The sequence below is a fragment of the Pleurodeles waltl genome, chromosome 11, assembly GCF_031143425.1.
Source record: "Pleurodeles waltl isolate 20211129_DDA chromosome 11, aPleWal1.hap1.20221129, whole genome shotgun sequence".
In the NCBI taxonomy this organism is placed as follows: domain Eukaryota; kingdom Metazoa; phylum Chordata; class Amphibia; order Caudata; family Salamandridae; genus Pleurodeles; species Pleurodeles waltl.
The window spans coordinates 906,043,459-906,058,560 of NC_090450.1; the positions used below are offsets into that span (position 1 = coordinate 906,043,459).

At 41.4% G+C, this 15,102-nt stretch overlaps 1 protein-coding gene across 1 annotated transcript in view; it reads right to left on the reverse strand.

Moving 5' to 3' along the window:
• SH2B3 (SH2B adaptor protein 3) overlaps positions 1–15,102 on the reverse strand; it is a 374,442-nt gene that overhangs the window by 307,264 nt on the left and 52,076 nt on the right. The window contains exon 2 of the mRNA XM_069214849.1: positions 1,752–1,841. The gene's annotated coding sequence lies outside the window, so the exon portion shown is untranslated. The remainder of the gene's footprint in view (positions 1–1,751; positions 1,842–15,102) is intronic.

Below are 15,102 nucleotides of genomic sequence, written 5' to 3' on the forward strand. Positions count from 1 at the left end.
TCTGGTGTGCGTTCGTCCTGGTGTCAGCTCCAGCGTCCTTCTCCCATGTAGTCTCCTCTTCTCCGTATGGCACTCCAAATGACCACACACCGGACCCTGGGTCCCCGCCCTTCATATACCAACGACCCATTTCCTGCTTGCGAGCGTGCTCTTGGAAATAGCATGCTAACTCCTCCTTCTGGAAGGCCTTCTAGGTCGGCCATGTTGGACTGCTCAGCCGCCGTGACCAAGCCCATGTCACAAGCCATATACTGTGCCCCTTTTCCCATTGTGCCATTCACTAGAGTTGTAATGCAAACACAGTTTTAGGCCTACCCTGTGTAGCCTCACGGTAACAGTGTAAAAACTGCAATTCAACTTGTCAAAATAAACCCTTTTCACAAGTCAAAACCACCCTTCTTTTAAACATTAATAAGTCATTCTTGAACTGCATCCCAGGAGCCAAAAATAGGCTGATCTGAAAGGGCAGAGAGAATTGTCCGAACCACAATAAGTTGGGTGTGGACGGTGAGCATTTTCTTGACACTACAGTGTCAAATTCTGCATGGTAGGTCTGCTGCAGTTACATATAACACTTAGGGCATACATGAAGGGGGAGAGAACAGGATGCCAAGACAGTTCTTGTGTATCCACTTGCAGAAGAATCCTGCTTTGGTCCTAACAGACTTCTGTCTCTAGGATTACCTTAATAGGTGTGTGACACACACACACACACACACACACACACACACACACACACACACACTTACACACACACACACACACACTTACACTTAGAGTGATTGAAAACTTCCAATATCTTGAAAATGTCCAAAGTGGGTAGGGTTGGTTCTGAAACTTTTACCCCATTGGTTAGGCCATGTCCAGGAGTCATTTCAACCCACTAGCTAGTGTGAAGCATAAATGTGGCACCTTCAGGTTCCCACTTCAGAATACGTTTAGACCTGAAGAAGAACAGAAGAGGATTGGACCTACTGTCATTGGCCTGAAATAAGTCCTGAACAACTAGATCCCCTCCCTCTTGCACCCAGGACAAGGAAATTAACTCAAGGGTCATGCAGCTGACTACCTATTCAAGCTACAGGCATACACCAAGCTATTTGAGGCCTTTCCTGTAGCTGTCCAGTTGACCAGTAGCAACTGGAGCTGGTCTGAACCCTGCTGTTGGCCTCTGCCTGCACCCTGCGAGACTCTACATGTCTCTTCCGAGGCCCTGGAAGCTTTAGAAGTGTGCTCCTGTTGTAGATTCAAGCTTAACGGACTAAGTCCAAAGGTAAAATCTTGGGCAAGTATGAACCTGGTTAGTATTTCCGACAGATGCCAGAGCTCAAATTTGAAGGAGGAAAGCACACATTCCTCATTTGTGGGTGTACAATCCACAAAAGCCACCCTCTCAAAACCGCACCAAGGGGCTGCAAACTGTCATCCAACCCATGAGAAACAAATAATTAGTTCCTCTCTAGTGGAGCATGAATTCCATCATAAAGCTGACAATGGGAACATAGAAGCTCATTCCTGTTAGCCAGAGTCACAACCATAAGCAGCTTGACATTGGAACATCCCCACAGGTTTTGGCATTAAAGACTAGGCCTTGCAGTATTCTTTACTATCAAACTGTGGGCTCAGCACTGCACAAAACACTACAGTTTTCTGAAGAGGTGCACAAGAACGCTAAAGAAAAGAATTCTAAAAATAATGTGCAGCATATTCCATTAAATTAAGCCAAAAGAGGTAATCAGGCTTTGACTTACCTTTTATATTTCATTCATAGTTGAAATGTTCCGACACATCCTGAGTTCCCAAATACGCTTGAAAGCATGCACTTTCTTCCTCTTGGGTACCTTTAACAAAGAAAATTCAGGCACAAACAAATTAAAGAATTTCCCAGAGAGAAGCCTAACAGCAAACATAGATGTGCAAATATCATCAAGTCATCAAAGATCTTAAAGATCTTTATAAACCTTGAGACCAACAAGCTGATTCCCGAGTGTCACAGTAAAGCTGGTACAAAAAGCACATGGGAAATATAGTGTATGCACATCACTGAGTTAGTTATACACACCAGATTAGGGTCCCCAATGGGGACAAAACCAAAAGGTCTCACACTTGTCTCGGTCACTGCTTTTTTTTTTTTTAGGGGGGTGGGAATGCGACACTCAAGAACATTGGCTAAAAGTGAAAATATTTGGCGAGTCCCAAAAAGCACAAATTGCCACAGTAGTCCCTGGCATTTAAGGGAACTACTTTGTATGTGGATGTGCTTCATGTGAAAGGGAATAATGTCACTCACAGTGAAGTTAGCCAGTGGCTGAAGTGGGCTGACCCTCTGTATGTTGTAGTGGGCAAAAATTAAATGTGACCAATAGCAGACAAATAAACGAAAAGGCCTGACTGAGAGCCCCTGTAAGTAATGATATTGTACATATGATTTAGCAAAAAAAAAAGGTCTTGGCTGACGCAACCTAATCATCTGTGGAAGTCTTTCTGACCAGTTTTACTACATTACTCCCCTTAATGCCTGCACAATGACATTCAGATTAGAACCGGAGTGCAGTGCAAAATTCCTCAAATTAGCACAATTTGTACAAGTTTGTGATGGTAAATCTGGGCACAAATGACTAATTTTATTCATGACAGGAGGTAACTCCACCCACAAGGCAAATAGCACAGTTGTAGAATAATATTTCCAGTGGGTATTGAAGCTACTTTGCTCCCAAGTAAGCTGGGCACTGTGTATCCAGGCCTGGGCTTTTCTGCTAAAAGTTATAACGGTTATCAGATCTATTAATACAACTGATTATAGCTCTTCAGAGAACAGCAATAAAACTGGGGTAGGACAGGTCTGAAAGTCTCTTTAAAGATGGAAAATGCACAGTTGCTGCGTAGCGCTTTACACGTGCTGTCTTATCTGCTTCTAGGAACTCCTACTTTGTTATGCTATATGACTGGTGCATCTTAGGATGCTTTGACATTAGTTGCTTCTGGGCACTGAAGAAACCAACACAGCATGAACCCAAATCGGCCGAAGGTGAGAAAAGAAAGGATCTCTACAGGCTTCGCTGGGTGACAGACAGTGCATAATATTTGTATTTTAGACCAGTGGTTTCCAACCTACTGACTTCTGTGGACCCCCACTTTATCACTGCTGCAACCCAGGGACCCCTACTGAATCATTATTGGAATACAGAGGACCCCTCCCCCCCCCCAAACTTAGTCATTACTGGAAGCCAGGGAAACTGGCCTAAACATTGTTGATGATTTGAAACTCAAAACAATACCCAGAAAATACAGAAACAAACATTTATTAAACACATACGCAAATAACAGATTTTATTTAAATTTGCAAACAAATATAAATGAAAATAAAAATGTAATGTTAATAAGATGGTTGAAGCTTTTCTAAATTTAATTGAAGGCACACATCATCCACACTATATTATGTTTGATGCACCTGCACTGCTCCCATGAATCAATCTGAGGAAACTAATTTAATTTTTAGCCTCCAATTTAAATTTCCTAGACATTTACAGTACATTTAAAAATTCTCATTTGTACATTTAGCAACTTTATTTATATACACTTTATTAATCTATTATTTAATTTTTAAGCAGCAATGGACCCCCTGAGGAGGCTTCATGGAACTCTAGGAGTCCCCAGACCACAGGTTAGGAACCACTGTTTGCGTCATTCACATTTTTTACTTGACGTATAGTGATCCTTGTGTAACTATTAAATGCTCAAACAACCTGGAGAAAATGTTAATCTCCTGTTTGGAAGAGTGGGTGTATGCAAGATGGCAGAAATACTCTGCTTCTTGTCCTTAGCATTGTTCCTTCCCCTAGCGTTTGCTGGACGGGGCATGCAAAAGTCTAGACTTTACTGACGTTCAGCAATATCGCAGTTGGGGGGGGGGGGGGGGGGGGGCTGGGGGAACGTTCCTCAGAGAAACATTTGGTGATTATATGCCTTGGCAAAAAAAGACAAAATGATGAAAATGGTGGGTTAAAATAAATAAAGAAATTCATGTATGCGCTCACAATATTTTACCCGGCTCACTCACACCCTCACAAAAAATACAAACTTCCCGTAAAATGTGGCCTGACCGCATGCCATGCTCATTCCTGCCACTACACTGCAACTAGAGAGAGTACCTTCAAACGATGAAGGGAAGGATGCTATAGAATGATGAAGCGCATCCCAAATCAAAATGCTTCACCAGTGTAATAAGGATTCCATGATTAGAGAAAGTTACAAACTGCAATATAACTATATCTGCCACTGGGTCAAGACATCAGAAATTAGGATGCACCAAAGGGGATCTTATCTCAATAAATAAAAAAAGAATCAAATAACAAATCAGTTCTACCACTCCCACCGGACTCAAATAGCCTGATTACCACAATATATCAAATCATCATAGTAAACAAGGTTGAGGGAATGTACACATTCCAACTGCACTGGGTAAAGATCTGTGTTACAAAAATAGGTCCAGACGGGGTGAAATCCCTGAGGGGAATCTTACAAATGTAATCATTGCGAGAATCTCTGTGTCCTTCTAAATGGGGATGGCAGGAAATTAGAGGAAGGTGATAAACGCAATATATTTTGTGAAACAGCTTTAATTTTTAGGAGTTTTCACTGGGAGGCGAAAAGAAAAAGAAATTACATTACAGGTCTCGAAATGCATTGGTACTCATGCATTGTATTCTGTGGATAGACAAATTAGTGTTCCCATTCAAATATTTTGGCAGTCACTTGGCTGCATAGCTGTTCTCTGCAAAACTGATTTAGCTCAATGTTCAACCCCTTACAGTTCTGATGTGGTTAGTCTGGAACATACCTCAACAGTTCAGAGCAACAGATCCATAGGTAAACCTATTGTGCCACATAAGTCTGCAAACACTGTGTATGTGTTAGGACCAGTTGATTAACTCTCCTCTAATACCGATCACCCACAAGTGTCAAAGGGAAATGAGGCACACTCTCTTGATCTTAAAGGGGTCTGCTCGTTAGGCTGTTTAAGACTGTCACTCATTTAGAAGGGAAGGGGTACGATCGGGGATACAGGAAGCAATCATTTTTAAGTCTTATGTATGTGTATTGTTTAATATATCTCTGGTATATAAAATACATTTAATAACAAACTGTAAATTCAAAACAAGTCTCAAATAAGTAAATTTGAAGTGTGAAAAATCAATTAAAGACATCTCAAATAAGTCTACACTATAATGTAAAATAGTATGAATTTACAGGTTGCTATTTAATTAGTCAATTTCTGGTGAAATAGCTATGACACGGCTCAAAGGTGCACACAAATACACTTATACATTTGTGAGGACTACTGTGACTGTACTTCTACAGACTGATCCCGGTGCACAAGAGGGACCTAATATATTGGTAAAGCTACTGGAAATATGCTGAGGACTAGATAGTTATGCAAGAGGGGTGGACAAATTAAGTAGCAATATAAAGGCAAATTATAAGGCATAATGTGACACTGTGCAGTTACTATGTATACATTTGACATGTTAATGCATTGTTTCACACTATCCAAGCCCAAGGGCACAATTTTACTCCCAGATTAGACCAGTCAGCAGCTGAAAGGTGGCTAGATTGCACAGACTTGTGCTTGGGGCAGCAATGTGAGTAACTTTTGAGCTAGTTCTTTTGCTAAAACGATCAAATAATGTAAAAGTTGATGGACACTGTGGCAAAGTCATATTCATGCATAAAAATACCTCGAAATCCAGTTTTCCATGTGGGCCTTTCAATAGGAGGTATAGGCTGGCACTCTCGTTGCAGAGCAGCCCAATACCCTTTTCATACTTCTGCACCCACAAGACATCTGGATGTGTGCACATTTTGTACATGGCATGTTTGTTCATGCACTACAAGAGACAAGCAGAGCCAGTGTATTTCATGTAAGGGCTCAAATATAAAATGTGTGTTTTACGTCTGCAGGTGCTTTTGGCACATGAAGATTGAAGATATTCTCGGTGATTTGTCCCAAAAATTTTAAATCATTTCAAGTTGTTAAATCATACCACAGACACACTAAACAATAAGGTAAAATTGCATTATTACTCTAGTACTAACAACTACATGCACAAGTCTATAAATGAAGCATTTATTTATATTTATCCTTGAGCAAGAACGAAGGTACCCATGTTACTGTATCTGCATTTACAGGTATGGGTACTTTTACTGCCAAGACATAAAAACGCATACATTTTCCATGTGGACCCATGCTATATGGAAAATATTTTCCAGGTATCACTGGGAAATATGGAATGCATTTCAGGGGTCTCTAGGAAAAATAAGGATCACCATAATAACTAAAGTACCAACCCAATGTGCAAAGCTTTATTCTGTCCATTGGTTGTTCAACATTAAAGTAACTGAAGGTAAACAAAACTGGAACGTTCCAACTCAAGTGAATGACCACTGTTAGGTGAACCCCGCAGAGAACAGCTTTAACAGTCTCCCTTCTACAGACAAAATATGCCATTTTTGTTTTCACAAGCAAAGGATATTTTTTTTTATTCTATCTTAGCCGGATCGTTAAATAAGTTTCTCTCCTTTTCGCTAGAGACAACAAAATATTATAATCCATTGTTTTACTTGCTGTTTTCAATAAAAAATTCTTTGTTAGGGGAAAAAAAATAACTTTTCCTTCAAAGTGACCCAAAAGAAATATGTAGTACAAAAAAATGCAAACTTATGACGTCAAGAGAACTGCTCTATGCCATTTAGAACTATAATTTATATATTATATTAGGTACCCAATCTCTCGCTCTAGCTCGAGGACTACCCGCTATCTCTACTTGCTTCGACCAACTTTTGTTTTTATATTTTGTGCACACCTTGAAAATATGACATGAATCAGGGCCCCTGGGCCGAAGGTTAGGCACCCCTGCGTTAACTCATTTTTGGGGTAGCAACCTAAATGAATAGGCGTGTTTCCGCCTCTACAATCCATGCACGTGGCTGGGGAGTGCGGGTATTCCCTTCCTGGGATAGGAAAAGTAGACGGCAAATGTGTTGTTTTTAGCTCGATTGTGCAGGTGTTCGCAGAGGAGCACAGGAAGCCCAGAGACAAACAGTTTATATTCGTCACTGTAGAAATATTTATGCCCATATGTGAAAGGGACAGTCCTGGGATCGGGCGTGGAGAGGGAAGAGGTGCAATGCTCCAGGTTCATGTCTCTCACAAACCTGGACTTGTAGGCTAGCAAAAACGTTTCAGCGGAGCATCCAGACAAGAGAACCGCAATAAGTAGGATAAATCATAAAAAGGGCAGTACAAAACCACGAACAGCCATACAGACATGAGACACATAACTCCCCTCCACCAACCTCCCCCCCCCCCCCCCCCCCAAAGTCTCCACTGTCCCGATCATCCACCTAAACATGCTGCATTACTTAAACTTTATTCCACCAGTGTGATTCAAAAGATGAATACTCCCCCTCGCCCCCCCCCCCACAAATCATCCACTGTCCTGATTACCCACCTAAACATGCTGCATTACTAAAACTTTATTCCACCAGTGTGAGTCAAAAGATGAATACTCCCTTCCCCCACACACACAAGTAATCCACTGTCCTGATCATCCACCTAAACATGCTGCATTACTTAAACTTTATTCCACCAGTGTGAGTCAAAAGATTAACACTTTCCCCGGGTATCAAATAATACGCGGTAATCTCTTCCCCCTATAATACTCTACGAGAGGTTTTCAGATGTTCCACGCTCGCAGCCGGAAACGCCACGCAATGGACTTTAACACATTTCATAAGCACCCAGCAGCCGGTGACTCCTTCCTTTGATTACAGATCAGACTGCCCTGGCAGGGAACACTGGGAGGCAGCAAATTTTTTAGTACCGCGCGTCCGCCTGTGCAAATTATTCGAGTATGAATCAAAGTTGTTCAAATTAATGAACGATGTAAACCTTGTTCTAAGATCGGGGCTACTGCTCAATGCTCCTCCGGTACAGACTAGCGCTCTGATCATAGTAGAGAGCGCCATCTACTAAATTATCAGCATAATGTAAGCACATAGGAGTGTTTTTGAGCTGAGAAACAAGGCGGTTTTGTTATCTATGTGCTATAGACGTGTCAGAAAAAAAGACATTGCTACTTCTAATTTTATTTGGAACACGAGATATTTTTGTTAAATAAAAGGAAGCGCTAGTGTGTTGGCCCTGAACCACCTTCTTGCGTTTTCTGAAGTAAAACGAAGACTGGTGAGTTGGTTCAGTGGCCCGCATTGGGTAGGAACGCTATGGAACCTCGGCGTCTTGCGTCTTCGTTCTTAGGCCCCCTTCCAGGACTACGAACGGGGGGAGATAACGGCCACGAACTTCCTAACAGCTACTTTAGAAGATTCCTCTTTTCTGTGTTTTTTTTTTTTTTTTAAAGGAAGCGGATTATTTTGAGTTGTGTCTAGCAGTGTTTATTTTGTTCTAATGCAAGTTTGCAAAAAATTCACACGGATAAACTGAAAGTTTGCAAAAGTAACATGGATAAGCTGTTATTTACACAAGGCAGTCACACGTGCTAAATGTTGAGAAGGAACAAAACATCATGTTGTTGTACAAGTGTGGCATTAACAATGCTGCCAGCTTGGCAAAATGGAAACGTGTTCTTAGTCTCATATTTCACATAACGGAAATACAGAGGTGCCCGATAAAGAGGTCACCACCTCTGAACACAACAGGCCTCAACTATCAATCAATCAACCAACCAACCAACCAACCAACCAACCAAAAAAGTGTAGAGCGCGCTACTCACCCGTGAGGGTCTCAGGGGTGGGGGGGGAAATCAAGGGTGGGGGCAGGGAGGGTCATTGATCGAACAACCATGTCTTGAGGTTCTTTCTGAAGACCAGGAGGTCTTTGGTTTTGCAAAGGTCGGTTGGGAGGGAGTTCCAGGTTTTGGGGGCGAGGTAGGAGAAGGACCTGCCTCCTGTGGTGGTGGGTTTGATGCGGGGGACTGTGGCTAGGGCGAGGTCGGATGTTGCGTGTGGAAGTTCACTCTTTCGTTGAGGTAGGTTGGGCGGGTGTTGTAGAGGGATTTGTGTGCGTGGATGAGGATCTTGAATGTGATTCTCTTGTCTATGGGGAGCCAGTGAAGGGATATGAGGTGTGGTGAGATTTGTTCGTGGCGGGGAGGCCAAGGACGAGGCGTGTGGCTGTGTTTTGGATTCTCTGGAGTTTTTCGTTTGAGTTTGAGTGTGAGTGTGGTGCCGGCGTAGAGGGCGTTACCGTAGTCCAGTCTGCTGCTGATGAAAGCGTGGGTGACTGTTTTCCTGGTTTCTGGGGGAATCCATTTGAAGGTTTTTTTTTGTTGTTTTTTTTTTTTAAGAGTGCGGCAATCCAGGCAAGCAATCACTGTAGAGGACATGCACTAGTATAAGTACTGTGAGAGAACAAGGACAACATTATAAAAAGTCACCCATTTCTTATGGGTGGGAGAGAATCTTTCATGCAGCAATCAGAAAACTGGCAGAGCTTATGAGCTAAATGTGTGCAAATTACACCTCTCAAATTTCACAATATCTCACAAAGATGCTAATCCTGCATAGATGATGAAGCAAAGGTAAGATAAGTGTAAGAGGCAGCTGAGGAGATCCAACATGTGAGGGGAAGAGGGTGTCAGCAGACATGCCACAGAAGCTCTGGTGGCAGACTGATGTAATGGTGGAGTCAATGGAAGATGTGCTTTGGGGCAGAGACGTTGAGAGACCTCAGTTGATGCTACCTAGGAAAAGCTCAATTGGATTCATCTGACTACCAAAGGATATTACATCCCTCCCAGTGTTTTCGTTTGAAAACCTGACCATATGCACTGTGTATACCTGTGACAGTACAAAAGGTGCACTGGGCATGGATTAAAGAGGAGAAAGAATAGACCGGTACAAAAGCCAGTAAAGGATAATAGATGTTGAGGACACTACTGATTTATTTGCGATCTCATCCCTGCTCCTAGTGGGTGGAGCCTGGGGGGGAACTGCTGAGGGAGATCTGATATCACAGAGATGCTAAAATGAGGTTAATAAGGTAAGGCAGGTCTTTCATGGTAGATAGATTAAACATGAATGGCAAGCACAAGAGCAAATTGTCTTTCCAAAATGCCTTGTGCTTTTAGTTACAAAGTGTTTCATGTATATTAGAACCAGGCTTTCGTATATCTTTATACAAACGTTTTAATACAAAAATATATTCTTTCAGGTAATTCATTAATTTGTAGTTTTGTATAACGCTGTTCAAAGCTAAGTGTAAGCTGGGACAAGTGCACTGAGCCATTAATAAATATAGAAAATTTGATAGACTAGGCCTAGAGTAGATGTTCCAAGTTGGTGTGTTTTTGAACAGGGAGGACAAAATTCCACATCAAATCCTTAGTGTGCGCTCTAACGGAGAGGGAGAAGGGTACACCCCAACAAACTGCACCCGTGAATTCAAGAAAAGATTGCATATAATCCATGTAACAAACAAGTTTGGTCTGAGGCAGCAGGGTGGGCTAGTCTATTGTACGAGGGCAATGAGGACCTAATTCCTAAGGATGGAAAATCATGACTAAAGCAAACTCTCAAAATCCAATCTTGCTTGTGGGTTTAGCCTTGTGTATAGATGTATTTCAATACTGCTCTATCCACGTGGCCTAAAAGCCATTGAGTTCACAACTAATGTTCATTCCACTGACTGCATTAAACTCAGAGTCAAATTCCCAGACTCATTAACTCATCTACAACACTGAAAACATAAGAGTTCTAATTGGAGTGGAGAGTAACATTTTCAGAGTGGGTAAAAGCTTCAATGTAAACATTTTCATTTTTTTTATTAAATAGTCTGAAACACCACCAAGAGATTGCTTGTAAAAGAAAGGGCCCTCCCATATGAAATAATTTCATATGAGCAATCCTTGCCGAGAGGAAAGGAGACAACAGTGAAAAATTATTATGCTAATAGAGAAGAGCTCATTTTTTGGTTTATGTTGTTGTAACAGTTGAGTGTTCTTTTAACATTTACAAAAAATATTTGCAATTTAAACCACATCTATTACATTATAAAAACAACAACAACACAAATGTATCTAACTTTGGAACCACTTTTACATTTTTTTTGTAAAAGCATAACAAAAAAACATTCACAATTAGGCAGCCATATCTGCACATGTAGGCAGATGCACGGGGACTTTTTCTTGTACTTTAGTAAGATACTACTGAAAGATATCGACCCGTGCGGTCATCTTTTAACGGTCTTCGCTATCACTACAGGTCACTCATTAACTTCCATTCTTGGTTAACAGAACACTCTACGGTATATCAACCATAATGCAGTAATACAAGAATTTACTATCTCATGTATAGCAAAAGCTTGTGACATACCCAAACTCACCTTTTATTGTCAGGGGTTGCTTGAGTCAATTTACATTAAAGACCCAGATATATAACTACCGAGTTTTAAAAGCATATTAAGATGGGAGCAATACTAAGTCAAAGAATTAACTTCCATAATCCAAGCCCGAGCAGGTGATCCACATAATCGTCCCAATAAACTTAGTTGTATGACAACTAGGCTTGAAGTTCCATTTTAAGGTTGGGCATGATTAGGAGGGTTTGGGGACCTTCTGCTAGGTGAATAGTCAGTTTAAGATGTAGAGTTAGCCTGTGTCTATGGGTGAAAACAAGAAGTGTCGTGGCACCATACAAGGAAGCTTAAAAATAATTGCAGAACGAAGCACTGTTTTTCATGGAATATAAGAATATTTCTCATAATGGGCCAGTGAAACAGTTCTTTTAAAATAAGTAGGCTTCTAGAGCAATTAAAATTAAGTTTAGCAGTAGCACAACTATTTTCCACTTTAAAAGGTAGGTGCTAATAGACAAAATATATTAAAATGAAAGATCACCTTTTGAATACGCAGATTTTACTTAGAAGTTCAAATACAAATCACGATTTAAAGAACACAACAACAAAAAGAAAATCTCCCGGATCCAGTGGATGATGGCTCTTCTAAAGCTAGCAATTAGGCAGGGACACCGAGTGACAGCATAACTACTGCAAACACAGAGGAAGAAGAAGCAAAGGAGCAGCCACGGGTTCCCTCTGAAGCCAATAACAATCAAGTTGTAAACACAAATTAAAACGGCAAATCGCTTAATTATCTCTTCTGCCCCTGCCTACAGGATCTTTCCACCTAAGAAGTGACTACGGGAAACAAGGTGAATCGGGTACAAGACCATGCAGAATCATATCGCCCCTACCACAAACCCAAAGGTGCTCATTATCGGCAAATTAACCACTTCTAGTACGGCTCAGGCACCTGACGAAGTTACACCTCTCTGATGAGCTCTTCTGCCAAGTAAAATTCACTTGAGTGGGCAATCTTTTCATCACTTTTGTCAAAATAGTTGTTAAACCTCTCATTTCAGGAACAAGAAGGGAAGTATAGACATCTCACAGCTTAGCTGACTGAGCCACAACTGCCAAGTCTGTACCGTTTACATCCATGACAAAACCCAGTTAGGCATCCAGGAGATTTTCCAGCTCCAACAGACAAAAGTTGGTGGTCAGATGCGGATCGCCACTCTATAGGACCACTCTTTATGCAAAAACACCAAATCATGTTCACCTTTACCTAAGCTTTCTGGTAACATTACAGCCGTGTGTGTCTTTTTTATGACTTTTGGAATGAATCCAATGTTTGGATATCCACCACTGAGCTGTGAGCTTACTTATTTTACTTTTCCCTGCATGCAACACTTTTTATACACACTGGCAAGTCTGAAATAGGTTTGACTCCATCTTTTAACTATTCATTTCAGAGATCACCTGGAGACCAACCTGCTCCCCTGAGAAATGACTGTCTTGCTGCAAGGTTTTTGGCAGCCAACTGCTTCGTCATCGACTCTGAGGATTCTTCTTCCTCAAGCACATCTCCATCCTGTAGATGGCCCTTTCTATCATGCTCCTAGTCTGTGAGACAACTAAGTTCTACATCAGCAAAGAATTTTCTCCTGCAATTCTACGACACAATTTTATCACTCCCATTTTTAGTTTACTCTCCTGCTCTGTCAGGCATTACTCTTGCCAATTAGAGTACTTCTTGAAAGCAGAGAATGTCCTATTTCCAGACTTAGACCCCCATGAATTTGTTCTTTTTGGTGGTATAAACAGTGATTAAGTTGAGCCAGTGGTTCCCAGTGGAGGGCACCAGCACTTATTTTGGGGGCCAGCCCTTATTTTTACACATCTGATATTTTACGAGAGCAAGAGGGTGAAGAAAAAAAAAAAAAAAAACACTGATCAGAAAGATGGAGGAAAAGAAACAAGGCGAAATTATCACAAAGGGATAAAGTAGGACCCTGAAAAACTGAGAAAAAGGGACAAGGAGTGTCTGGCGGTGGATTTAAGACTACCAGCCTCGGTATGTGGCACGCTAACAATTAATTGCAATGTGGCCGACTTCTGGGCAGAGCTACGGGCACAGGCACTCGCTTTCACAAATTGAGCACTGGGTATATAGGTACTTCAATAGTGATAAGCAGTTCTGGACTGCTCATAGTATTTGGCCTGGCACTCAGACTCAATGCAATTGTGCCTTAGCAGTCTGGTCACCTACTATACGGACTGCCAAAACTTCTTTGTAATGCTATTTTTTTAGCATATTAATACTCATTAACAACACCTTTCTCACTAGAGCACTATGCCGTCACTGCACTATACCCATGTAAAACCAAATTTGTTCATGTATTGGATTTCTGATTTGTGTACATGGTGTGTAAAACAGCAGTCACACATTTAATCTTATTTTCTGTGCTTCATCACTCCTCAACACGCAATAAGAGCATCTTGAGAACTTCGCAGATTGTGCAGCACAACCCTTTTGTCTCAATTTCCAGAGCAGCATTACACTGACTGTAACTATAAATTCTCAACTGTATTCTAAGGTATCCCACGGAAACTACGGTTTCTTCTTTTGTAATATTTTCCCACAGTCCTATGGTCACCGGGTGGCCCCTTGCATCTTATTGGTGATAACTCTTGGCATAGCACCTCAATACTATAAACAACATAGGCCTAGGATGGCCTGATCCATGCCATGTATACAGGGTATACACATTAGATACATTTACATTACACTGACTTGCAATAAACTCTTTTGCATTGGTCATGGTTATGCTGGAGATCTGGTGCAACTAGACCCTCATGGACCTAGGTTCAACACCTGCGCTCTACATCTTGCCACAGACCTGACCACCTACGAAACAAATAGAGAACATCCTTATTCCAGCAGTGCCTCACACATTCACTGAACCCTCCCCTTAATTATAAATGGTCCCTGCACCTCCTCGTCATTTCAAAATGCGCAAGCACAGAGTTTCTACACTCGCCAAACTAACATCTTTGCTCACCATTCAACCAGATTCTATGAGCAAATTAGGGTCTCTGCCAGTGTCGTTGAAACATGCAGCAGTGATAGGTGCTGTAGTGTTAAAGTATGCAAGGCTGGCAGTCATTATTTGCTGTCAAATTTTAGGTCTCTGCCTTAGCAAAGCATATCTGCCTCATATCTTTTTGCATAATTGTACAGGGTATAAAGGTTGTGGCAGCTTCTTGATCAGCAACGCATTCTTACTGCTTTTCCTTTCCACCCCAGAGGCCATGAATAAAAACGAGGTATGGTCCAAATCCATGACTAATGACTATTAGAACACAAAAAAAGAAGTTTAAGAAGAGCACCGCAGGAATTTTGAAATACTTGACGAGAATTACTTGTACCACCACTGACCTGCTTCAAGTAACTTCTTTCTGCAAGTGGCACTTGAAGATCAGCTGCTGGCTCAGCTCATAAGCGGCATATTAACTGGCACACGGAGGTGGAGGTTTCACCACACAAAGACAACAGAAGCACGTACTGATGAAAGATAAAAGGTGGCTACTATCTGCTCCCAGTAGGGACAGCTAGTAAAGTGTGTTGGTGGCAATGCAACATAAAAATGGCTCTTCAGATGATGGTGAAATAGGCTTTGAAAATATCTATAGAAATGAGTTCCACTGTGGTTCTTCAAAGGCTGACAACTGTTGACGGATAT